Source organism: Globicephala melas, chromosome 11 (assembly GCF_963455315.2).
Source record: "Globicephala melas chromosome 11, mGloMel1.2, whole genome shotgun sequence".
In the NCBI taxonomy this organism is placed as follows: Eukaryota; Metazoa; Chordata; class Mammalia; order Artiodactyla; family Delphinidae; genus Globicephala; species Globicephala melas.
The window spans coordinates 68,831,913-68,858,454 of record NC_083324.2 but is presented as its reverse complement, the minus strand read 5'-3'; the positions used below and the strand labels follow the sequence as shown (position 1 = coordinate 68,858,454).

Below are 26,542 nucleotides of genomic sequence, written 5' to 3'. Positions count from 1 at the left end.
GAAGATGTCAGAAAGGAACCTTTGATTTTCTGCACACCTGTTTGGCGGCCACTAAGATCATTTGCAGCCCACAGAGCTAGGAAGCTTGCTTCTCCCACACGTTCATCTTTTCCTGCCCCAAGTGGGTTCTCTTCTTAGTCCTTCCCAGGTAGTTTTCTTGGCCAGGTCCTACAACATTTCTTCCACTTTCTCCATCTTCTGTGCCTTCACATCTCACAAATGGCCTCTTCTTTCTCTCTCTCTCTGTTGGAGGAGCAGAACTGTCCTCTCCTAGTTTTCTTCTCTGGGCTTTCCTGCCGTTGCCTCCTTGATTCTCAGTTTCCCAGCCTCCCAGCTACCAAAATCCTGGACAGATCACTAACTGCTCACCCTGCCCTCAACTGGCTGCCCAGTCCCAGCCTTGAAAACAGAAATAAATACTGGTTTGCCCTAATGTGGGCAGTCTCCTGTCTCCCGTCTCTAAATTTACCTTCCACCAGCAGCATCTTAATAAAACCCAAATATAGCAGTCATGGCGCTTCCCCTTTCAAAAACCTTCAGAGGGTTCCTTCAGGAGAAAGTCCACATTGATTGCAGGGCATTCAGGTAAGGCCCCCCCGCAATCTGACTCCCCAGTTCTCTATCCCAGCCTTGTCTCCTGCTGTACATGAATCCCCCACTTAATAGGGGAACATAACCCTCTCCAAAACTACCCTGTACTTTCTTGACCACAGGCCAAGTTAATCCCTATGCCTGGGTTCTACAATGGGGCCTTCAAATGCCAGCTCAGACATCATCACCTTTGTTTTCCAGACCATCCCCTCCCACAAAGAGCTCAAGCTCACTGGGTCCTGAAAAGGGGAACATGAAGGCTTTCAAATACAGTGAATTTCCCCCATCACTCAGTTATATATTCTCCATAAATTTAGAAAATATAGGGACTTCCCTGGTGGCGCAGTGGTTAAGAATCCACCTGCCAATGCAGGGGACACGGGTTTGAGCCCTGGTCCGGGAAGATCCCACATGCTGCAGAGCAACTAAGCCCGTGCGCCACAACTACTGAGCCTGCACTCTAGAGCCCGTGAGCCACAACTACTGAGCCTGTGTGCCACAACTGCTGAAGCCCACGCACCTATAGCCCATGTTCTGCCACCAAAGAAGCCACCGCAATGAGAAGCCCGCGCACCGCAACAAAGAGTAGCCCCCGCTCACTGCAACTAGAGGAAGCCTGCGCACAGCAATGAAGACCCAATGCAGCCAAAAAATAAATTTAATTAATTAATTAGTTATTTATTTTAAAAGAGAGAGAAAATATAACTTGTACTGAAACAAATTCTCCCATAACCACAAAGGGCGTGTTTCCAAGCTCGCAACTATACCAGGTGAGAACCCAAAGCCACACACACACACCTGGCCTGGAATCTGCTTTCCTGTGGTTCTCAGGGCTTCTCTCCCCGCAAATCCTGTTCTGGTTCTACAACTTGCCCTGGGCTTCTCATATTCCAGAACCAACTACCACAGAAAACAAACAAAACCCAGCTCTTTTGCCAAAACATGTAGTTCTCAGGAGTGTCAAACCGAGAAGTTCTAAGAGAAGTCTCAGAAGAACAGAACAGAGAAAATGAGGGTGGGACAGAGGAAAGGAAATTATTAAGAAAGTAACAGCTAAGAATATGTCTTTAAATTGAAAGAGCCCATCAATTATTAAGCAGAAAAAAAAGTCTAAAATACACACATCTAGGTATATACTAGTGAAATTTCTGTATCTCAAGAATGAGAAAATTTCAAAATATTTTTTTGCAAAGAAACAAGAATAAAGACCTCATCAGCAGTTCTGGATACTAAAGGACAATGGAGCAATGCCCTCAAAAATCAGAAAATGGCTGGGTGTAGAATTCTAGATGCCAAAAAACAAATCAAATGTGAGGAGAAATAAAGATGTTATGCAAGTTCTGGTCCTGTAAGAAACATGCCAAGACAGAATTATGTGTGTAAGAAGTGTATGAGGGCAAACACCTAAAGAGACAAAGGAGCCCAAGAGGGTGGGCGAGCTCTCAGACCTCAATGCTGACCCTCCGACTCCAGGGAGAGGGGAGAGGGAAGGAAGAAAGGGTGGGTGGGAGTGTCTTAGACTGCAGTGCAATTTTAGAAGAGTTCAAAAAGACTTCCAGGGGAATTCCCTGGTGGTCCAGTGGTTAGGACTCCTCCGCACTTCCTCTGCAGGGGCCTGGGTTTGATCCCTGCTCAGGGAACTAAGATCCCGCAAGACGCATGGCACGGCCAAAAAAAAAAAAAAAAAAAAAAGACTTCCAGGAAGTCCTTAAGCCCAAGTGGGGTCCCGGATTGCCCTACTCATCATTAGCTGGAGGCAGCCTATGGGAAGCCTCAGTCGGAACTCCTTGATGGATCTCTGGAGGCAGCAGTGGGGACCACGGATCCTTTATGCTCTCTGCAGCCAGAGATCCAAGGGGCATGCACTCATGGCAGCCACTGGTGATGTACAAGGATCCAGAAAGTTTGCCACCCACTAACCCTGTGTGTTAAAAATGAAAGATATATTGTACTTTACGAAATGGAATCCAAAAAGATGGAGTGAAATATGAGACATGGTAGGAGCTGAGTACATCCCAGAACCAGCAAAGGAAGCTGAATAATTACGAAAAGAAAGCGTCTGTAACATCAGTGCCTGGTCCCGTCCCCTTCAAGGGGCACCGATTAAGTGCTGCACTTCCTTCTATGAAGGGTTCAATCATTTTCCTTGGGATTCTGCTACAAATAAAAGCTAAATAATCATAATTTTATAAAGAAGTTTATTTAGTTTCAGTTTTCAGAATCTGTAGAAAGAAAACAAGTAATTTTAAAAGAACAAAAATGTAAATCTTGTCAAAGTGAAAAGGATAATAAAGTCAAAGGGGGGAAGGTGAGAAGGGACATGGAAAGAAGTATAAGCTCGCTAATTTTCTCACCTTTATAACACAGGTCTGTCTAAATGTGAGCAGTCAAGAATATTTTACTACTTAAAATGACATATAGGGACTTCCCTGGTGGTCCAGTGGTTAAGAATCCGCCTTCCAATGCAGGGGACACAGGTTCGATTCCTGGTCAGAGAACTAAGATCCCACATGCTGCAGGGCAACTGAGACTGAGTGCTGCAGCTACTGAGCCCATATGCTGCAACTGGAGAGCCTATGTGCTGCAACTACAGAGCCCATGTACTCTGGAGCCCGTGCGCCACAACTAGAGAGAGGGCCACTCACTGCAACAAAAGATCCCGCGTGCCGCAACTGAGACCCGACGCAGCCAAAAATTAAAAAAATATTTTTTTAATGACATATAGATAAATACCAGAGGTAAAGTCAGAAATTTAAGTGGTGGTTCTGGGGAAAGAAGGCTGAGGAAGGAGATTCTAATTTGTTTTGTCTACAGATCTTCCTCAACTTACGATGGGCTTATGTCCTGATAAGCCCACTGTAAATTGAAAATATCTCAAATTGAAAACACATGTAATGCACCTAACCTACAGAACATCAGAGCTTAGCCTAACTTACCTTAAATGTGCTCAGAACACTTACAGTAGCCCACAGTTGGGCAAAATCATCTAACACAAAGCCTATTTTATAATAAAGTGTTGAGTATCTCATGCAACTTATTGAATAATGTACTGAAAGTGAAAAACAATGGTTGTTTGTTACGGAATGGTTGTCGATATCATGGCTGACTGGAAGCAGCGGCATTATGAGAGAGTATCATACCACGTAAGTCGAGCCCAAGAAAAGATCAAAATTCAAAATTTAAACTTTGGTTTCTATAGAATGCATATCACTTTCTCACAATTGTAAATTGTAAGTCAAACCATTGTAAGTCAGAGACTGTCTGTACTCTACATTACTTGGACTAGGTACATGGATTAATTTTTGTCATTTTAAGATGTTAACTATATAAAAGGCCTTGTAGGAATAAAGAAATATATATATATATATATGTTATTTTAGGAAAAGTATAGGGAATTCCCTGGCGGTCCAGTGGTTAGGACTTGGCGCTTTCACTGCCAGGTCCCGAGTTCGATCCCTGGTCAGGGAACTAAGATCTGACATGCCTCACAGTGCGGCCAAATTAAAAAAAAGAAAGAAAGAAAAAGGGTAAAAATAGAATCTTTAATTACTCAAAGCTCAACCCATCTATCATTCTTAGAAAAAAAAATTGAAGTCAACCTTAACCTGAATGGAGACATTTTAGACTGAGTAAGATAAGAGATGGTAAGTGGTCTGATTACTATTGCTAAGTATGGTATTGTTGGAACTTCTTTTTGTCTGCACCTGTTAGCAGTTTGGTTTCTGGAATACTCAGCTTCAAATCTGGTATTTATGAGGCAAAAAGAAAACCCAGGAAACTCACTACTTTGTGGTCCCTACCTGATCTGCCTTCTTTCAACCTTTCAGAGTCATTTTATGGTTTTTTTTGTTTGTTTTTTGCGGTATGCGGGCCTCTCACTGTTGCAGCCTCTCTCGTTGCGGAGCACAGGCTCCGGACGCGCAGGCTCAGCGGCCATGGCTCACGGGCCCAGCCGCTCCGCGGCATGTGGGATCTTCCCGGACCGGGGCACGAACCCGCGTCCCCTGCATCGGCAGGCAGACTCAACCACTGCGCCACCAGGGAAGCCCCTTATGTTTGTTTTATGTTTGATGTTCAGGGTTCTTAGTTGTACTTTGAATATAGAATAGGGAAAAGTATATTTATTCTATCATCTACTCCATCAGAAGTCTGAATTACTAGTTAATTTTTAAAATAGTTATACACTTATTCAGATTTTCTATTTTTTCTTTCAGTTGATTTCAATAAATTGTTTCTCCAGGACATTGTCTACTTTGTTTGTCTACTTTGTTTCCAAATTTATTGGCATAAAATTATTCACAGCATTCTTTCATTTTAGAGCTCACCGATATATTTATAGCTATGTCTCCATTTTTATTCATCATTTGGTCATTTGTTTCTCTCTCTCTCTCCCCTCCTTCTCCTCCTCTCTGTCCCTCCCTCCCTCCCACTCCTCCCCCCACCACTCTGGCCCCCCATCTTCCATTATGTGTGGCAAAGTTTTGTGATAGATATCTTTTCAGAAGATCGGATTCTATGTCTGGCAATGCTCTACTATATATTTTCTGTTTCATGAATGAATTAGCTATGGCTGCAGTACTGCATATCAAACCACAACTCAGCATTTAAATAACAAGCGTTTATTTCTTGCTAAAGGATATATGAGTCATCTACATCAGCTGGGCTAGGCTGCAATCCAGGCTTTAGACTCCAAGTTGCGGGTGATGTTCATGTCTCATCCTTCTTAGACCCGCAGCTGTCTGAGGCTTGCCCTTCTCATTGGGAATGGCAGGCATGTGAGAAATCAAACTAAATTGCACAAACCTATTTAAGTCCCCTGTTCTGATCAAATTTGCTAACGTTCCATTAGGTAAAGCAAGTCGATGATAAGGCCCCTTTTCAATGAGTCAAGGAAGCATATTCTGCCTGATAACTTTGCAGTATCCTCCCATTGTGGGTAAAGGGTGTGGATGTATAATCCTATTACAGGTGAATGAAGAACTGAGACCGATAATCCAATCTACAACAGTTAATTGCAGATCCTATCTTTATTATCCTCTCATTACTTTGAACTCTGTTCTTTCTAATTTCTTGAGTTGGATGATTAACTCATAAATGTTCAGACTTCTTTGAGCATATGAGGACGTACATTTCTCTAAAGGTACTGCCTTAGCCATACCCCATGAGTTTTGATATGTAGATTTTCCTTATTGTTCAGTTGAAATAATTTTAAATGTCCCTTGCAATATGGTCTTTCACCCCAAAACTCCTTAACAGTGTGGTTTTTAAATTTCCAAATATATTTGCATATGATCTTTGTAATTGCTTTCTAGCTTAATTGTACTATAGTCAGATAATGTAATCTGTATGATATTCTTTTAGTATTTGTAGAGATTTGATGTGTGGACTAATGTGTAGCTAATTTTCATAAATGTTTAATTCATGTCTGAGTAAAATTTATATTTCTCAGTTTGAAGTATAAGGGTTCAATATATGCTCATTATATCACAATTGTTATGTCATTAATAGCTTCTAAATATTTACTAATTTTTCATTTGCTTGCTCCATCAAATCTAATATATGTAAAAAATTCCCTTCAATTGATTTGACATTTTTCCTTGTCGGTCTCTCAATTTTTTTGTGTTATATATTTTGAGGCTATGTTTCAGGTGTATAATATTTAGAAATATATCTCATGAATTGAAAATTTATCATTATGGAGTGACCCTCCTTAAAGCTAAAAGCATTTCTAGAGATAAAGTCTGTCTCATTTTGAGTTAGCTGTACCAGCCTTCTTTTGTCAGTATTTGCCTGGTGTTATCTTTTTCAGTTCTTTTACATGTGGCCTTATATTTTATGTTTGAAGTATGTCTTTTACGTACAGTTTCAGCTAATCTTTTTTAAAAATAGAAACTAATTAGACAGTCTGATCTTCTAAATGATTTTAGTCCCTTCATATTGTGATTACTGAATATTAACATTTATTTCTAAAATCTTACTTTGCACTGCCAAATTTCATCAACTGTAAGACACATATTTTCCCCCACATTTAAACATCTTTGAAATTAGAATACCTCTATAATTGAAGTCATCATTAGCAGCTTTTTTCTTCCTTAGTAGCATGCAAAATTGAGGAGTATTTTACAAGTGATGTCATCTTACATTCTATGAAATATGACATCTATCCTCTTAAGTTTCTCTCCCCCTCCATCCCTTTTTTTTTTTTTTAATTTCTCCTTTTCACCTATATTTGTTTGGAAGTTACACATTCTGTCTGCACCATTCTAGTGATTACTCTTAGAATTGTCACAAGCATACATGAATTAAATTCTAAAACTAATCAGTGTCTCAGGTTGGATTCTCCCAAAAGCTGCCCTAGGACCAGACCTTGAGTACAGGCATTTGGGAAGTGACATCAGGAAGCACAAACAAGGGAAAGGGGAAGTGAGGCAGGGAAAAGAGAAAAACAGGTCTGGGAAATGCTCATGAGCAGGTTATTGTGGGTAACGGGGGCTCAAATCCTCTGAACAACCAAGTGGAACTTGCTTCAGAGTTGTCCTACGAGGAGATAAGGAGGTAGAGGCATTTATCTACTGACTCCCCCATTGGTTGAAATTTATCCCTGGAAGTGTTAATGCTCCTGCACTTCCAGGTTACACCTGCTTAAGTCAGAGAAAGTTCTATGATGCAGGAGAAAGACATCAGGCATAGAAGAGAGACACATGTGCTTGAGCAACACCTGGCAGCCTGTTACACTGTCTACCCCATTGATAAGTGAACTTAGGTGGACAGAGAATATGGGTCAGGTGTCAACAATGTCCACTACAATCAACATTCCTAAACTCCTCCTGCTCTTTGCCAAACATTGAACTTGCTCATTCCTATCACCTATCCTACTTTACACGTTCATCAGTGTATACTTTATTTACATAGTTTTTGTATTCCTCTAAAAATAGTTGTTTTTTATTATTTTATTATTTTAATCACTTAAATTTACCTATATGCATATCAGTTTCCTTGCTCATCATTCCTTCATGAGCCTCACTTCTTTCTTTGTGAATTAATTTCTTTCTTCCTTTAGTATAAGTTTTTTTCGTCATCTGAATTTTTTGGTTCCTAGATTTGGATAATGAGTTTGAATGCTGAGACTGAAAAGTACACTATCTATTTCATTCCTGAGTTACAGATAGCAAATAGCAAGAGTTTTCATACAGAAGGATCGATGTATTTCAGCAGTATTTTCAGTGTTTGTTAACGAATTTAGTCTTTGCCTTTCTGAAAATGACTTGTTTCCCCATTCCTGAATGATAGCTTGACTGGGTATAAAATTGTAGATTCATTGTTTCTCTTACTTCAAAGATATTATTCAAGTGTTGTTGATTAGAAGTCTGCTATCTGTTTATCACTTCACCTTGGTGATATGTCATTTTTCTATTTTTTTAACTTAATCTCAAGATTTTATTATCTTCATAACACCAAAAGATGAAGCTTAGAACTGAATTACTTGGCCCTTTCTCTTCTTAAATCCTCCCAGTTCAAAGTGTTTCCATCTCTTAATAGCCAGAATTCTTTGATCTGCAGCCTCAGGACAATCTTTGTAGTTTTAGCTTTTTCCCAGAAAATTGGCTTAGTCTGCCCACCATAGCCACTCTGCTTCCTGTCATAATGCCACTTTCCCTGGGCATATGGATACTCCTTGCCCTTCTGGTACTGTGCCACCTTGTGGGGTTGGAGCTTGCCACACTTCCTACAGAAAGTCCCACCGGTTTAAGGCATTTTCACCATGTTTGCAGGAGCGCTATTGGCACAAAAAGCTGTGGTTGTTTCAAGATGTTCTCTCTGTTTTTGTTGTTCTTCTGCACTTCAGTGTGTCTTAGTGTGCATCTATTTTTATTTATGCCACTCATGATTGCTGTGATCATAAAGCCAGTCAAAGACTATAGATAAGGAAAGTCTGACTAGATTCTGCCAAAACGTTGTGGTCCAAAGACGGAGGGAAAAAAAGATGAAAATAAAGTTCAGCCAGACAGTAATGAGATGAATGAACAAAATCAGTTGCAATCTGGTTGGAGGTTGAAAATTTCAGATGATAAAATCTCGTCATCAGAACGGAAAGAGGTTACAAAAAGTATTGTGTGGTTGTGTAGTTGGAACAGGAGGTATCAACCCCACCTGAAGGGTATAGATTTGGGGTCTCCTATAATTTCAAGATTACTAAAACTGGACTCAGTATGTCAATCTGTGATGCAGGAAAGACCACACTGGACATAGGCAGCTGCACGTCTGGCATCCCTGTACCAAATGTGTCTGTTCAATAAGCACCTCCAACTTGCCTCAGGTGACAAGCATACTGTCATCATGAGTTATTGGCTCAGGAATTTAAAGTCACAGTAAACCTTACTGGGTTGTGTCTCTTAACCCCAGAAACATGAAATTATGAAGTATGTCAAACCCATGGCATTAATCATTTTGGGTTACAATCAACATAATCACTGTGTTTGGCATTTAAAATACTTGTAAAATATAATTGAATTTGGTATATTAAAATGTATGACAAATTGGCCTGCAATTCCAAACTAAATGCTTGATTCGAAGTTGAATGGTGTAAGTGATTTAGTTTATGAACAGTGGTAGAGTGGTTAAAAGAACTTGCATTAGAGAGTTGGTTGATAATGTGGGAAGGATTAGTTTATTGGGTCATAAGTTTGTTGAGTTTAGACATTCCAACGTCTTAAAGAAAATTGAATACATTAATGTATGCATATTATTTGAAGTAAAGGTAATTAGCCTGTCCTATTCAAGTTTATTTAACATTAATTAAAATCTAATTCCCTTAAGTAATCAGTCTGATTTATGTTAAAGTTTCCCTGAAAATTGTTTCTATTTTATATAAAATTTACTGGATTTAAAATCGTATAATAAAACTTATAAGATGAATTTAGGAGTTTAAGAAAATCTAGACTTTTAAATTTATAATTTCAGTAAGTAAAGTTTTAAAAATCTAACCCAAATAAATGAAAATAATATTCTCTGTGTACAAAAGCTGCCCTTGGGCATCAAAAATATCACACAGAAACTGAATCTAAAGATGCGTGCTCTTTATCAGTGTAACCTCTTATTCTCTAATCTCACCTTCTGAAATTCCTATTGGGTATAAATTGGACTTTTTACTCTTTCATGCCTCTTTTTTTTTTTTTTTTTTTGCTTTTTTTCTTTATCCAGAATACAGCACATAGGTATAATTTAATTTATCTCTATATCCACAATTTTGTCTTCATCTGGACAGTATTTCTCAATTTCAATCACTGCATATCTAATTTAACATCAGAAACTAACCTTGTTCCTTCTCAGAATCAAACTGCCTCCCTATTCTCAAAGTTCTTGCAACTGCCAGTAACTCACACAGTGTACAGGTACTCTGCTGAGCTCCCCAGGCTGGCTGGAGGCCTGGGATTGCATTGCTTCACCTTCCACATGCCAGGGTGTCTGCACCAAGTTGCTCCTCTACTTCTGAACAGAGGATCTGGTTTCCTGAGTGACATCAAAGGGTGAACAGTGCAATACCTATGGGTTAGCTCTCCATGGAGTGGATTTGGGCAATAGGAAATGGGTAACAGGAGAGAGCTGGGCAGATAAATTCTCCTTCCAATCAGAAGTGCTGTTTCTTTTTGAAAACCTTCCAGAGAAGTCCTGGGTATTAGGCAAAGAGACAGTGGTTAGCTGTCTCTTCATAGCTTATCAAACAGAGACTATCACTGTAATGCATCATATCACCTTGCTTCACACCTTTCCTTGCCCTACTTCCCCTTTTCTTCCTTGCCTTCATCTCAACAGGCTTCATCTCCTGAATAAAAGATCAGCATCCTAATCCTTGTCTCAGGCTCTGCTTTCTAGACAACCTCAGATAAAGGAGTCTTTGAAACTTTTGTTTGGTTCTTTTTGAGAATCTCAATCTTTCGTTATGTTTTTTATTTTATTTTATTTTTTTAAGCATCTTTATTGGAGCATAATTGCTTTACAATGGTGTGTTAGTGTCTGCTTTATAACAAAGTGAATCAGCTATACATATACATATATCCCCATATCTCCTCCCTCTTGTGTCTCCCTCCCACCCTCCCTATCCCACCCTTCTAGGTGGACACAAAGCACCAAGCTGATCTCCCTGTGCTATGTGGCTGCTTCCCACCAGCTATTTTACCTTTGGTAGTGTATATATAAGTCCATGCCACTCTCTCACTTTGTCCCAGCTTACCCTTCCCCCTCCCCATGTCCTCAAGTCCATAATTCAAAAAGAGTCATGTACCACAATGTTCATTACAGCTCTATTTACAATAGCCAGGACACGGAAGCAACCTAAGTGTCCACTGACAGATGAATGGATAAAGAAGATGTGACGCATATATACAATGGAATATTACTCAGCCGTAAAAAGAAATGAAATTGAGTTGTTTGTAGTGAGGTGGATGGACCTAGAGACTGTCATACAGAGTGAAGTAAGTCAGAAAGAGAAAAATAAATACCGTATGCTAACACATATATATGGAATCTAAAAAAAAAAAAAGGTTCTGAAGAACCTAGGGGAGGGATAGGAATAAAGACACACTCGTTACGTTTTTTGAAATTCTGTTCTTTAATGTATTAGCTATATCAGCCAGAAATTATAAACTATTTAAAATAACTATCTTAAGTTGTTAGAAATCTAATCCTGCCCCTCATATTGCTAATGCTCACTCATGGTGGAGTATTTCCTTGTTTGTTCTGTAATTTTGGATTGTGAGTTCATCTTCAGCAGGACTATATTGAAGAGAATCCTGAGAATCCTTAGCTGAGGGTTTGTCCCTCCAGAGAGGACTTGTATTCCCTTTGTCACAGATATTCTCAGCTTGGGAGTTCTCAGCCACAAGAGTAGTATAAATGCCAAACTCTGCCTTCAGTCTTGAGGGATCTTTTCCCTTTATCCAGATACAAGTGAAGATAGACAAGCTTCCTTTATAGCTCTCTTTGCTGATGGTTTGGCTTTTAGTCCCCACCTTTTTTCTAAAGCTCTTTGACAATTCTCAGCTTTATGTTCAAAGGCTCCGTCAAATTCCCTGGGGACAGCGGCAGTGTGAAATGAAGACTACTGCTCTCTTTTTTAGGTCTCTCTCCATTTTGCCCCTAGGATTTATATTTTTTATAAACTCAGCTATGCAGGTAGAAGACTATTTTCTATATTTCATCATACTTTTATGGTATTTAATAATGGAAGGTTTTGGGGGTTATCTAATCTGCTATAATACTAGAAATGTAAGATCTGGCCTTGTCTTTAATAACTGAAATGGATTGAAGTATTACTATCTGTCAAGCACTATTGTAAGCACAATAAATGAATTAACTCATTTATCCTCTCAACAACTCAGTGAGAGGTAGGAACTAGTATTATCCCCACTGTGTTAGTCCAGGTCCTCCAAGAAGCAGATGCCAAGATCAGAATAAGTGTGCCAAGGTTTTATTAAGGAAAATGCCTGTGAAAAAGGAAATGAGGGGGAGCCGGTAATGGCTGAGAGAGTCACTAGACCACAGCCCACGTCTAACATTGAGTGAAGAAGAAAGAGAAGGAAGGTTGGTAGAAGTGTCTTAGACTGCAGAGCAGTCTTAGTGAAGTTCATCAGAGCTCAGGGAGGGAGTTGTCTTCCAGCCAAAGTTAGCTGATGGAGTCTAGTGTCTTCCAGAAATGTGTCTGCCTTGGTCTTCCTGCCATATTACATCATTGGTGGGGAGATGCCCATGGGAGAAGTGGCTCTGTCACAAATGTCACAGTGGATTCCAAAGTGCAGCAGCAGGGGCCCTCAGACAATACACTCCCTGAACTAGAAGGTCTGCCAAATGCATCCTCATGGCCACCCCACCCACTTTATGGATGAGGAAACAAACACAGAGGCTAGGTAACTTGCTCAAGGACACACCACTGGTACATGTGGAACCAGGTTTCAAACTTAGGTAGTTTAGCTCCAGGATACAACTTCTTAACAACTATGCTACGCTTCAAAAAAAAAAAAAAAAGATTTTATTGCATTGGATCTTTGTGTAGAAAGAATATTGTTAAACAATTGTGTATATGGTTTACGTGTGTTTTTTCAGAGTTAAAAAAGTCTATTTTTAATCAGATTCTACAAGAGGCTCTTTAAGACGGGGGAGAAAAAGACTTTCAAAATTTGGGACTTTCAAGGGCAGTCACCTATGAATTTGACAGTGACCTTTAAAATGTGACTGTTACTGGAAATTCAATGATTGATGCATCATCCCTCTGTTCTCAGTCTGGCTGATTGCAAATTAATATTGTTTCTCGCAGGGCATCTTTATTTTTCCCTCTAGTCCCTCCTATGATAGAACCATCTAGCTGCCTACTCAGTATCCAACTTTCCTTCTTCATTACAAATGACCAGTCCCGAAAAAGCCACCACCAACAATAAGCCACCTGTATATCCCTCCCTCCCTTTGTAAGGATGGCCATCTAACTTCTAACTACAAGTAAAAATTGTTGGGTGAAACTTTTAGGAAATTTTCTTAAAAGAGGCTGACTCAACTAGCTTGTGACTTGTATCATTCAGAGTCCCAGCAAGGGAACAGCTGGCACACTATGTATAGACATCATGAAGGATAGAATATGAGTACAAGATTAGGGTCAGCCAAGCTGTTCTCTCTATTTCTGCACTGGTAAGGAGAGGGTTGGGTAGAGCAGACTGCCTTGAGAACAGTGGCCTTCAGGTAAAGAGAGGCAGCCAGCCAGATGTGACTTTGTAGAGAGGGAGTCAGAGGGAAGGAAATCCTGAGTTCATTCTCTTCTCACATTCTCATCTCCTTCCATGGATTGTATTGGCTGAACCCATCACAACGCCAAGGGCAAGAAAGCCACTGATGTAGCCCACACAGAGCAGCCTGCTGAAACAGAGAGCAGATAGAAAAGCAGAAGGGCAGAGGGTTGATCTGAATTAGGATAAATAGGAGAGAGCAAGCACATGCACTCTTGCCCTTCCTTCTGTCTTTGGTATATGGATATGATGGCTGGAGCAGCACTGGCCATTTTGCTACCTTGAGGCAACCTTCTAAAGATGGTAGAGCACAAATATAGAAGAGGCTTGAGTATTAATGACATAACGGAACAGCTACATCAGCCCTTAAATGCTTACCCAGACTTCTTATATGTGAGAAAAATATAAATCTTTGTCTTAAGTCACTATTATTCAGATTGCTTGTATGTGTAACTCAGCGCAATTCTCAGTGATACATCCCCACTATCTGAATTTATGTCTTCATTTCCTGCACCCCCACCACCAGACTTTTGTCATTTCTTCTTGTTTTTGTTTTTTTGTGGTACACAGGCCTCTCAGTGTTGTGGCCTCTCCCGTTGCGGAGCACAGGCTCCGGACGTGCAGGCTCAGCGGCCATGGCTCACGGGCCCAGCCGCTCCGCGGCATGTGGGATCTTCCTGGACCGGGGCACGAACCCGTGTCCCCTGCATTGGCAGGAGGACTCTCAACCACTGCGCCACCAGAGAAGCCCTTGTCATTTCTTCTCAGTTGACAAATGGCCTTTTGTTCCTCCCGCTTCTTCAGTCTCTGCCTTGTTGCCAGAGTGATTCTCCTCAAGCAGTTCAGACATAGGGGACCCCCAACAGTGGTTCTCTCTCAGGGAGGGAACTTGGTGTCTGAGGGTCAGCGGTTGAAGGGAGACTTATTTTTCACTGTATTCTCTGTTTCACAGTTTGGATTTTGTATTGTGTATACACATTACCTAAAATAATTGAAAACATAGTTCTCTGAAAAAAATTAACAGACTAATTAAAAATAGTCTGCCATGTCGCTGTCTTTGACAGGATTTTCGAAAGGGCCTTTGGAGTCCAGCTTCTCCACTTCTCCCAGTAATAATATCTTATCAACTTGAAGATGAGCATTTCTCACATTTTAATACCCCTGAAGTTGACATTCTTGCCATTGCTGTTATCCATGTGGCAGCCACCATGTAGTTGTTGTTGTCTGCCTGTGCACAAACGTTCAATGTTAACCCGCATTCAAATTGTCTTGAAACGGTCGTTGACTAAAATGTACAGGATTTGCAACTGACCAATATGCCACCGGAACTATGAGCCCTGATTGTTGTCTGCAGACCTTCTATTTGACAACTGTTAGGAAGATCAATAAAGACCCGGCATCAAAGCTTGTCAGCTGAGCGTCAGCAGCTTGAAAGAAAATCCCGGAGACAATAGTAGAGCCCTCCTAAGAATATTACCAAAGCTGCTAATTCCGCAGAGAATGACAGAGCGCGGAAAAACTCTGACATCAGCTCTCATTGCAAATAATTCTCTTTGTTGTGCAACAGAAACTAACACAGTATTGTGAAGCAATTATACTCCAATAAAGATCTATTAAAAAAAAAGAAAAGAAAAGAATTCAGAGGACTTGGATTCTATGGGGAAAAAAATAGGGATTCCTGGGCTTCCCTGGTGGCGCAGTGGTTGAGAGTCTGCCTGCCAATGCGGGGGACGCAGGCCGCGGAGCGGCTGGGTCCGTGAGCCATGGCCGCTGAGCCTGCGCGTCCGGAGCCTGTGCTCCGCAACGGGAGAGGCCACAACAGTGAGAGGCCCGCGTACCGCAAAAAAAAAAAAAAAAAAAAAAAAAGGGATTCCTTAACCAATTTTTTAAAATTTAAGTCAGATTTATTGAGGTATAATTTACATATCATAAAATGCACCCTTTTTAGGTATCCAGGTCTATGAATTGATAAAAATGCGTAATGTCATGTAACCACCACTGAAATCAAGAAGAGAATATTTTTAACATTTCCTCGCGCCCCTTCGTATCCAATCCCCAAGCCACACTCCCAGCTCTTGGCAACCACTGTTTTCTATCTCTGTCATTTTCTCTTTTCTGTAGCATCATGCAGCATTTTGTGCCTGGCTTCCTTCACTTAGCATCATGGTTTCGCATTTATCAGCAGTTCAATTCTTTTTATTGTTGAGTAGTATTCAATTGTGTGATTATACCAGGCTTTATCCGTTCGCAATAGAAGAATATTTGGACTGTTTCTCATTTTGGGCAGTTATGAACAAAGCTATACATGTTTAGGTATAGGTTTTTGTATGGATATACAGTTTTATGACTCATGGGTAAATACTTAGGAGTAGGATTACTGGGTTGTGGGATGAGTCTGTGTTTAAGTTTATACCAAACAGCTGGACGGTTTTCCAAAGTGTCTACACCATTTTACATTCCCACCAGCAATGAATGAAAGTTCTCGTTACTCTGCAACCTCTCCAGCGCTTGGTATGATCAGCTTTTTAAAAGTATAGTAATTCTCCTAGTTTGTAGTGGTATCTCACTGTGGTTTTAACTTACATTTTCCTAATGATGTTAGGCATCTTTTCATGGCCTTATTTGCTATCTATTTATCTCCTTTGAAGAAGCGTCTGTTCAAATCACTTTTAGTTGGATTATATTCTTACTGAGTTATGAGAGTTCTTTATATTCTGGGTATCCGTTATCAGATGTTTCATGAGTACTATCTTAGTTTGTGGCCTGTTTTTCATTTTCTTGACAGTGTCTTTCCAAGAGCAGAATATGTAATTTTCATGAAGTCCAATTTGTCAAATTTTTTTTTTTCTTTTATGACTCATGGCTTTTTGTGTCCTATCTAAGAAATCTTTGCCAAACTAGATGTAACAAAGATTTTCTCCTGTTTTTCTGTAGAAGTTTTATGAGTTTTAGGTTTTTACAATTAGGTCTATACTCCATTTCACGTTAACTTTTGTATATGGTACAAGGTATAGGTTAATGTCCAATTGTTTCATTACCATTTGCTGAAAAACGTTTTCTCCATTTAAATGCCCTTTCAACTTTATTGAAAATCAATTGAACATATAAGTGAGTCTATTTTCTGTTCTATTCCACGGATCTATTGTCTATCCTTTGGCCAATTCCATACTATCTTGATGGCTTTAGCTTTACAGCAAATCTCAAAATAGTGTAAGTCCTCTGAACTCATTCTTGTTTTTCAAAATTATTTTGACTATTCTTGTCCCTTTGCTCTTCCTTATAAATTTTAGAATCAGCTTTTCCTTTTCTACAAAGAAAAAAAAAACTAGAATTTTGGAATTTGGGGATTGTGTTAAACTTATAGATCAGTTTGAAGAGAACTGATATCTTGACAATATTGAGTCTTCTAATCCATGAACACAGTATTTCCATTTATTTAGTTTTTTTACTTCTCTCAGCAATGTTTATAGTTTTAAGCATAAACCTTTCATGTATTTGATTTAGCTCTAAGTATTTCATGGGCTTTTCTGGGTGCTATTGCAAATGGCATTAATTTTTCATTTATAATAGTTCATTGGCAGTATAAGAAAATAAAATTGACTTTTCTGTATTCACCTAGTATCCTCCAACCAGGATAAACACACTAGGAACTTATTTTAGATTCTTTGGGATTTTCTGCATAAACAATCATGTTGTCTGCAAACAGAGACAGTTTTATTTCTTCCTTTCCGACTTTTATGCCTTTTCTTTCTTTCTTTCTTTTTTTTTTGTGGTACACGGGCCTCTCACTGTTGTGGCCTCTCCCGTTGCGGAGCACAGGCTCCGGACGCGCAGGCTCAGCGGCCATGGCTCACGGGCCCAGCCGCTCCGCGGCATGTGGGATCTTCCCGGACCGGGGCACAAACCCGTGTCCCCCGCATTGGCAGGCGGACTCTCAACCACTGCACCACCAGGGAAGCCCCTTGCCTTTTCTTATTGTACTGGCTAGACCCTCCAGTAATGTTGAATAGGAACAGTTATTTTTCTTCCTATGTGTACACAAGGTTGAGATATGATAAATCTGTCTAAATAAGTATCAGATCTTTCAATAAATATACAGTAAAAAATCAAAATAATAGAGAGCATTTTTGTTATGGTTTAATTGGCAGCTTTTTTTTCTGCAGTGGCACCTAAAATAATGGTGTATTTTCCCATAGATGGTGTTAGAAACAATGAAGTATTGCAATAGTTAGAGCAGCCGCATTGCATATCTCTAGACTATGATGTGAATGGTGCCCTGGGGCTCCACGTGGCGGAGACCCTGATATTAGGTTACACGTGCCTCTAGGGGCTTCACTGTTACCACTGACGTCATTTCATTTAACTGAGCACAGGGTGTTCAACTTAAGTGTGAATCAGGTCTGCTACTTGGGGCCCCATAAGTCTAGAGAAGGTTCATGAGCCAGAGGCATCTATTAGATGTTGACCACGATGCATTTGATCAGGTAACTCTCAAAAACCAAAGGGTCTGAGATTTAACCTTACTTGCAAGCCTGACAACTTAGCCTGGCAGTTTGAGGGTTGCTTCCAGAAGACACAGAATGCCTGGCTGGAAACAAGGGACTTTATTACTCATAAAGCAGCAGGCAGCATGAGCTTCATGTTAGCACTGGTTCTCCTTGCCCACCGAGGGCCACGGGGCGAGGCAGGGCTGAGCCCAGGTGGATGCTGAGCACACAATAGATTTGCATCACACCTGAGAAGCCCCCAAACTTAGGAAACGTCAGTCCTTCAAGGGGCTGCAAGCAAATGTGTCTAACCTTTGCCCCAGAGGGTTGCACTATCTTTTTAATCCTGGACATCAAACAAATGTGCCCTCTGCTCTGGAGGGAGACACTGTTTCCACCTTCCAAGGATCTGTCGGACCTCCATGAAAAGATAGCCCAGGGGCTTCGCTGGTAGCGCAGTGGTTGAGAGTCCGCCTGCCGATGCAGGGGACGCGGGTTCGTGCCCCGGTCCAGGAAGATCCCACATGCCCTGGAGTGGCTGGGCCCGTGAGCCATGGCCGCTGAGCCTGTGCGTCCGGAGCCTGTGCTCCGCAATGGGAGAGGCCACAATACTGAGAGGCCTGCGTACCGCAAAAAAAAAAAAAAAGGTAGCCCAGGGTGCTGTCAGTTTCTCTGCTCAGAAGGCGAGACCCATAGAGAATTGTGTCCCAACAGGAACAGACTCAGTTGTCAACCAGGAAAGTAATTCTGAGTAGCGAGTAATGTCTGTCACTCAGTTCATCCCCACCTGTCATAGTCTTCCTATATGTTCAACGAACCTGTTTCTTCTTTGTCTGGATCCACAGTTTGACTACATTTCCCAACCTCCTTTGCAGCTAGGTTTGGCCATATGAATTGGTTGGCCAAGGAAACATAAATGGAAGTGATGTTACCATCTTTAGGCATGACTCATAAAAATCTCCCTACAAAATTCTCTACTCCCTCCTTCTCCCATCTTTTTCTAGCTCTGGTTGAATGCAGAGAAAGGCACATTCCTAAAAGATGGTGGCATCCTATGATGTAAGAAGATTGGGTCCTTGAATGACTTTGTGGAGTTTGCCCCAGTATGCATCAAACTGTGATGTAGATGAAAAATAAACCAATGACTTTTTAGTGGCTTGACAATAGAAGTTAATTCTAGTGGCCAGCAATAGGTATTCTAATACATCAGCCTTACCCTCATTCCACCCCCACATTAAATCTTTCTCCCCATTACATCAAGCCTAAATGGACACCAGTTTACCTGTTTTCTTTTAAATAGATTTTATTTTGTGGTACGCGGGCCTCTCTCTGTTGTGGCCTCTCCCGTTGCGGAGCACAGGCTCCGGACGCGCGGCTCAGCGGCCATGGCTCACGGGCCCAGCCGCTCCGCGGCATGTGGGATCTTCCTGGACAGGGGCATGAACCCGTGTCCCCTGCCTCGGCAGGCGGACTCTCAACTACTGCACCACCAGGGAAGCCCTACCTGTTTTAATAGCCCTCTATTAGATGTTAATAACATGAGAAGCTTTCAACCCTACTTGCTATGAACATAGTTTAATTTGTGTAGTTTTTGACAGCATACGATGCTACCATCTGGTAGTGCAGGGTTGTACTGGGCACAGGTGAGGACAGGGGGGTGAGGGGCTTGGCATCTAAAGGACTGAGGGTCTTTCACCTGGCAGAGCAGGCCTTAGTTACTAACAGAGTAAAGGTGTGTGTGTGTGCGGGGGAGACGAGCAGGAAAAAAATAGTCTGTTGTATTTATTAGCATCTTTGAGACAGCCACTGGGCCTCCCAGAAATGTCTAGGTGAGAGAGGTTGGATTAGACCACAGAGGTGATGAGTCCCCATTAGTGGCCAAAGCTAGGTCAAAGGGACCCAAGAAACAGGTTATATGCTCCCACATATACTCCCCTTTTTATACTTCAAGGAGTCAAATCCTGCCTGCTGCCTGTTTTATTTTATTAAGACTTTAATTGTTTAGAGCAGTTTTAGGTTCATAGCAAAAGCCGGGTGAAGGTACAGAGATTTCCCATGTCTGACCTGTGCCCACTCGTGCACAGCCTCCCCATTATCACCATCTCCCACCAGAGTACTGCACTGATCCGTCAGAGTTACCCAGAGTCCATAGTGTACCTTAGGGTTCACGCTTGGTGTTGTACGTTCTATGGGTTTGGACAAATGTATAATGACGTGTATTTACCATTATGGTATCAGAGTCTTTTCACTGCCCTAAAGACGTTCTGTGCTCTGCCTATTCATCCTTCCCCAACCTCTGACAGTTGCTGATTTATGTTACCGTCTCTATGATTTTGCTTTCTCTAGAATGTCATATATTTAGAATCATGCAGTACGTAGACTTTTCAGATTGACTTCTTTCACTTTGTAACATGTATTTAGGGTTCTTTCATATCTTTCATGGCTTGATAGCTCATTTCTTTTTAGCAGTGAATAATATTCCATGGTATGGCTATGCCACAGTTTACGTATTCATTCGCCTACTGAAGGACATCTTGGTTGCTTCCAAGTTTTGACAATTATGAGTAAAGCTTCTAGAAACATCTGTGTGCAGGCTTTTGTGTGGACGTAAGTTTTCGACTCCTTTGGTAAATGCCAAAGAGCACAATTGCTGGATCGTATAATAAGAATGTGTTTAGTCTTGTAAGGAACCACCAAACTATCTTCCAGAGTGGCTGCATCATTTTGCATTCCTGCTGTCAATGAATGAGAATTCTTGTTGCTTCACATCCTCATCAGCATTGGATGTTGTCAGTGTTTTGAACTTTGACCATTCTAGTAGGGGTGTAGAAAAATCTCATTCTTGTTCTAATTTTCATTTCCCCAATGACATACGATGTAGAACATCTTCTCGTATGCTTATTGCCATCTGTATATCTTCTTTGATGAGGTGTCCGTTAAGCTCTTTGGCCCATTTTTTAAGTTGGGTTGTGTGTGTTCTTACTGTTGAGTTTTAAGAGTTCTTTGTATATTTGGGGTAACAGTCCTTTATCAGATGTGTCTTCTGCAAATATTTTCTCCCAGTCTGTGGCTGATCTCCTCATTCTCTCAATATTGTTTTTCACAGGGCAGAAATTTTTAATTTTAATGAAGTCTGTTTTTTCCCAAGGATCGTGTCTTTGGTGTTGTATCTAAGAAGTCATTGCCATACCCAAGGCTATCTAGTTTCCTCCTGCGTTATCCAGGTTTTCTCCTACGTTGTCTTCAAGAGTTTTATAGTTTTGCATTTTACAATTAGTCTGTGACTGCCTTTTTTCGTAAATGAAGTCATATTGGGACACAGCCACGGTTCCAGGTTGACATATTGTCTGCGGCTGCTTTCCTGCTACGGCAGCAGAGTAGGTGTAACAGACACTGTATGACCCACCAAAGCTAAAATATTTACTCACAAACTTTTCAGAGAAAGTTTGCTGACCTCTGATATAAAGCCATAATTAAGCTCATGGTGTATATGTAATGACCGAGGGTCTGTATATTTAAATAATTGGATTTAATTCACAGAGCACGTCAGTGGTCAAGACAGTCAACTAGAACTTTAGATCCCACCTAAGTCTCCTTTTGCCTGCTCATCCTGTCAAAATTCTGTGCACATCTCCTTAGCCCAGAGTATGTGTTTGATTAAAAAGTAAAAACGTTAGAACATACAGTGTGTTCTATTCCTGGCATCCTTCCTTTCCATTCTTTTCTGTCTCAAGAACCATCCTGGAACAAAGGTGCAGGTGCTCTGAACCATTCTGGAACAAAAAGGCAAAATAACAATAAAACAAAACAAACTCTTCCAGAGCCCGTGGCTGAAGGAAAACTGCGAGGTGGTCTCAGAGTTATATAGACAGTTTTGGAGACAGGTAGATGGCCAGTAGCCCCCAGTGGCCCTTCTGCCCAAAGAGCCCAGCTGGACTGACATTTGGGGGACAGGACACCCAGGCAGATGAAACCTTGGTGATATGTCTCAGATTCCTGAGGCTGGTGTGGGATTTTTGTTTTCGTGGGTTTTTTTTTTTTTTTTTTGGTGTGGGTTTTTAGATGTTTACTGTGTTGCTATCGAGCCCACTCTGACTTGTCATACGTGTGTCATGATGTCTTCATTGAGAAAATAGAACCTGGGAAACCCCTTCCCATCACTGTCTCCCTCTGAAGTTTAAATGCCAATATGTCACCCTCATCCTTTCTTGCTAGCTTTCTCTTTCTAGCTCACTGTGTCTCTCTTGCTGTCTCCCGGGGACACTTCCTGTTCCTCCCAACCCAACCTTCTCTGAGTTCACCTGCAAGTTCAGTCCCTGAACCACTCCATTTAAGCTTAATCTCTCAGCTCCTTTCCAAATTCTCTGCTTCCCCCACCATCACTTCAAGCCCTCTAGTACCCTCGGCTCACATCTTGCCCAGTTGTCCTCGCAGGTACCTGGCAGGCCTCTAACTCTGGATCAGTCCTGTTGTTCACTTTCTCCCCTCCTACCACCAGGCTGCCACAGACAATCATAGAACCAAGAGGCATGAAGCCATTGCAGATTTCTCTGCTCCACACACATCAAAACCCCGCCTGAGCACAGCACGCCTTTGAAACCACACCCCCTCTCGGGTGGAACTCAAACCCAGCCAAAACTCAGATTGGGACGTAAACCTATGGGCTGGGACTTGAACCACCCCCCGCCCCCACCGCAGCTCAGATTGAGACCTGGACCCACGATCCCTGACCAGGACGAGATTCGAACCCACTGTCTTTTTTTTTTTTTTTAACATCTTTATTGGAGTATCATTGCTTTACAATGGTGTGTTAGTTTCTGCTTTATAACAAAGTGAATCAGTTATACATATACATATGTCCCCATATCTCTTCCCTCTTGCGTCTCCCTCCCGCTCACCTGGTGTCAGGACTTACTGAAGCTCAGGTTCTTTTGTCTCAGCACAGGAAGAATTCAGTAAGAGGCAAAGCAGCAGGCAGAGTGAGTTTATTAGCACAGGATGCTTGTGAGAGATACGAGCAGTAGGCAAGGGAGCGCAGCCCCGAGAACAAAGGCGGCAACACTTTTATAATCAAAGAAAAAGTGGCAGGGTTGGGGGGGAGAGGGCCACCTTCTTCCTCATTCTTGGGCAGACGTCAAGGCTTACATCATTAATTCCTCCTTTGGCCCTATATGGTTTAACCAGGACCATCATGGTGCTATCTAAATCATATGTATATTAGCAAAAGGGTGGTAACCTATACTAAGATACGGTAGTTCATCTCAGGTTTCAGTAGAATGTCCCCTTTCACCTATATTCCTGTCTTGACTACATGTAGAAATGCTACTCTTCAAGGACAATTAACTCTCTGATTTCATGTAACGAGACTCAGACCCCATATCTACTGTCGTGTGTTTTAACTACCAGGGTTTGTGGCCTGAGTGTGTCTGGCGCTTGGGCGCACCTGGTCTTCCTTCAAGGTAGTGTCGATGGTTGCTAGGTTACTGGATTCTTTTCCTGAGTGGTCATTCGTTTACAACAGTCTCCAGAACTCTCTTAATATTCCCTTTCTGCCCTTAATCCCCTAGTGGGATTTCTAAACTGACTATTTAATTATCCTACTCTATCCCTATCACCTTGACAAATGTTTCAACAATTGCTTCTCACATTTGCCTCAGAAACGAACTATGGTGGACCTTTGTTGGTTGACTTCCCAGCATCTGTTCCCCCAGCTCCGCTACCTCAAGCATTTCCTCCCAAAAGCACCCAAATTTTCCTTTGAGGCAGTGCCCCTCCCCCATTCTCAACCATGTTGTTTGGGTGGATTTGACTTCATTTGCATTTCCAGGGGTGGACCCTGATGGGCTTCGTCATGTGAACCAACAGTGATTGGTTCGTCATGGATGAGCCCACCACCTAATTTGGGCCAATGAGACACCAGGAGACAATTGTAGAGGCTTCTGGGAAATAAGCTTCCCCTGTCTTCTGCAGGAGCCCCAGAGGAGACCACCTCGCTCTGGGTGTTACAGTGAGGGTACGGTGTCTACAACTGCTAAAACATGAGGGGTGGGGGGATAAGAGAATGGCAGGAGTCAGATGGAATCCTCAACCTCTGGGCCAAACGATGCCTGCATCCAAGTCTGCCTTTAGACTGTCAAGTTGTATCAGTCACTTAATCTCCTCCTTGTTTTCTTGAAGCCAGTTTGTGTTGTGCTTTCCATTGTTTCACCCTAACTCATGCCCCATTCCAAAATTTTACCTCCACTCTCAGAGCCTCCATTTCACTCCACCCCCAGCAAGTGATCTTTCCCCCTGGTTCAAGGAGGAAACAGGCCAACTAGCAAGGATGCCATTAGCATATGCCATTAGCATATTTCCCTGGCACCTGCAAGTATTTCTGAATCTGAACCTTTCTTCCTCCTTCCTTCTAGTCTTCCCCCTCTGCCTTCTCAGAAACCTTCTCCTGTATCTTTGCCACCTTTCTTTTCACTCGTTTTTTTCCATTCACCTCTCATTTTGCTTAGATTGCTTCCCAAGGTAGAGGCGATCATAACCTTGTCCAACTGCACTTCCTCACATTCCTGCCTTTTTTCTATCCTTCTCTGACAGATTTTTAGAGGAAAAATGTTCCACCACAGAGATGTCAGTTGGAAGCCTGCCTATCTGAGGAGCCATGGAACGTAGAAGAGGTTCTAGCCTATAGGGAGGTTTGCCTAGGAGGGGGCTCCACACAGAGGCCTGGGTGGGATGCATGGATGGGGGCCTCCCTGGCATTTGTTGGAATGGAAGCCAGTGAAGTTGGTGGCCCCCAGAGAGTGCGAGGAATGAGAATAGAGGAGGGTTAAGGAGGGGCTTTGAGGAATGTGGGTGCTTAAGTGGGAAGTGGAAAAAAAGAGCATCTTTGAGACCATGACAGAAAGCTCAGTGGTAAGAGGAAAATAGGAGAGAATGCTGTCCCAGAAACCGGGAGAGGAGCGTGCTGCAAGGAGGAAATGGTCAGTTAACTGCTACCAAGAGGTCCAGTGTGATAGTACAGAATCACTGGATTTGGCAAGATCTGGAGTTTCCAAGTGTCAGGGACAGAGCCAGCCCTCCGTGGGGTGGAGGAGTGAATGAGAAGTGAGAGGAGCAGAGAGCAACTGTAAATGACTTGTTTTTTTTTTTCCTTTCCAACTGTCTTAGTTTAGATTTCTCTGAAAACAGACCCTGGACCAGTACTTGGGTACAGGTAGTCTGTTTGGGAGGTGAACCCCGGAAGCACAGCGAAGTAGTTAGGTAAGGGAGGCAGGGAAGGGAGAAAAGGCAGGACAGGGGGCACTAGTGGGCAACACAGCCATGCACAGCCAGGGTGCAGGCCTTCTGGGGCCCCCTGGGGACGTGTGAACCAGGCCTCAGGATGGTTCCCCTGGTCATGGATCTACTGCCTCCCATGCCCCACTAGGGTGAGGGGTACCTCCGGAGGCGTCCCCTCACCAACGCTCACCCCCCACCCTTGCCAATAAGCTCTTCTGGCATCTGAGAAAACCCTCAGGCTCCAGGTGGGAAGAACTGCCGTGCTGCAGATGAAAACCACAGCTACTGTGTACACTGGAGGGTCCAGGGAGCGTGGGCTAGGGTGCCAGCCTGGTGTCTGCCACGCCAACCCACCCACGACCGCTTCACCAAGTCATGTGGCTACGCCAATAGAAGTGGGCCTTTTGAAGTGTAATTAAAGCCAGGCATGAGATGATTTTAGCATAATCAAGAAGAGGAACAATGCAGTGTACCAGCAAGAGATTAGTCCTTGCAGAGGTGGGAGATGTCTGGTCTGGGATGTATTGACAGATAAAAGCTTTTCTCAGCCTCACGTTCTCTTCTTTGAATGGAAGCAGGAGGAGGGAGAGGTACAGACGCTATGGCAATGCTTTGCCCTTTGACCCTCTGCTGCAGAAGCACAAGGAGGGACACAGTCATCTCCATGCTTGTTAGGACATCTTCCTGCATTTTTCCTCCCTATGACTGAGTTCTATCTACTCTGTGTTAAAATAGAGAACCCGGTGACTTGACCTTTCTTTTGTTGCCTGTGCTGCACCATGTGCTAGGAGCTGGGGAAAAAATTTGTCCTAAAGTTGAGCAATGAACCAAGAAATGGCTGGCTGCGGGACTGTGGCAGCGCAGCCCTGAAGCAAGCATGGAAGTCACATGAACCAGCAGGTGTCAGCTACTCCGCTTTCTCTCTCTACGCTTATCCCTTTCCCCAAAGGTCAAGGGTAGACGAAAAGCAAGGTGTGATTGGGGAAAGAGTAGAACAGGAAGGGCTGGAAGAGGCTGGCAGTGCCGGAAGCTGGTAGAGGTGTGAGTCCCGTGAACAGTCTCCAGTTGCCCAGAGTTAGGTCTCCCTTCTAGTGTACTGTAGAGGCAGAGCTCTGAGGGCACATCCATGCCTTCTGAATACAGTCACTCTGGGGGCGGGAAAGACAGCCAAAGAACGAAAAGCCAGTTGACCAAGGAGTCATCTCTTAGGAAAAATGATTCTTGCAGAGGCCATAGGGAGTGAACTGAATGATGGGATGCCTGCCATCTTGGGTCTGCTCTGGATGACCACGCCCTTGACATCTTTGCCTGATCACCCGGCCCCTCACACATTTCTGGGGGCCTTTCTTGTGTCTCAATAAATGGACCCATGGGTAACAGCACACAGGGAAGAAGCATGCATATTCATGGAGTTTCGAATGC

General features: G+C 42.4%; 1 pseudogene; it reads right to left on the bottom strand.

Annotated features, from left to right (window-relative positions):
• Positions 1-8,059: 8,059 nt before the first annotated feature.
• On the bottom strand, positions 8,060-8,355 carry LOC115860863 (large ribosomal subunit protein eL42-like; annotated as a pseudogene).
• Between the last annotated feature and the right edge of the window lie 18,187 nt (positions 8,356-26,542).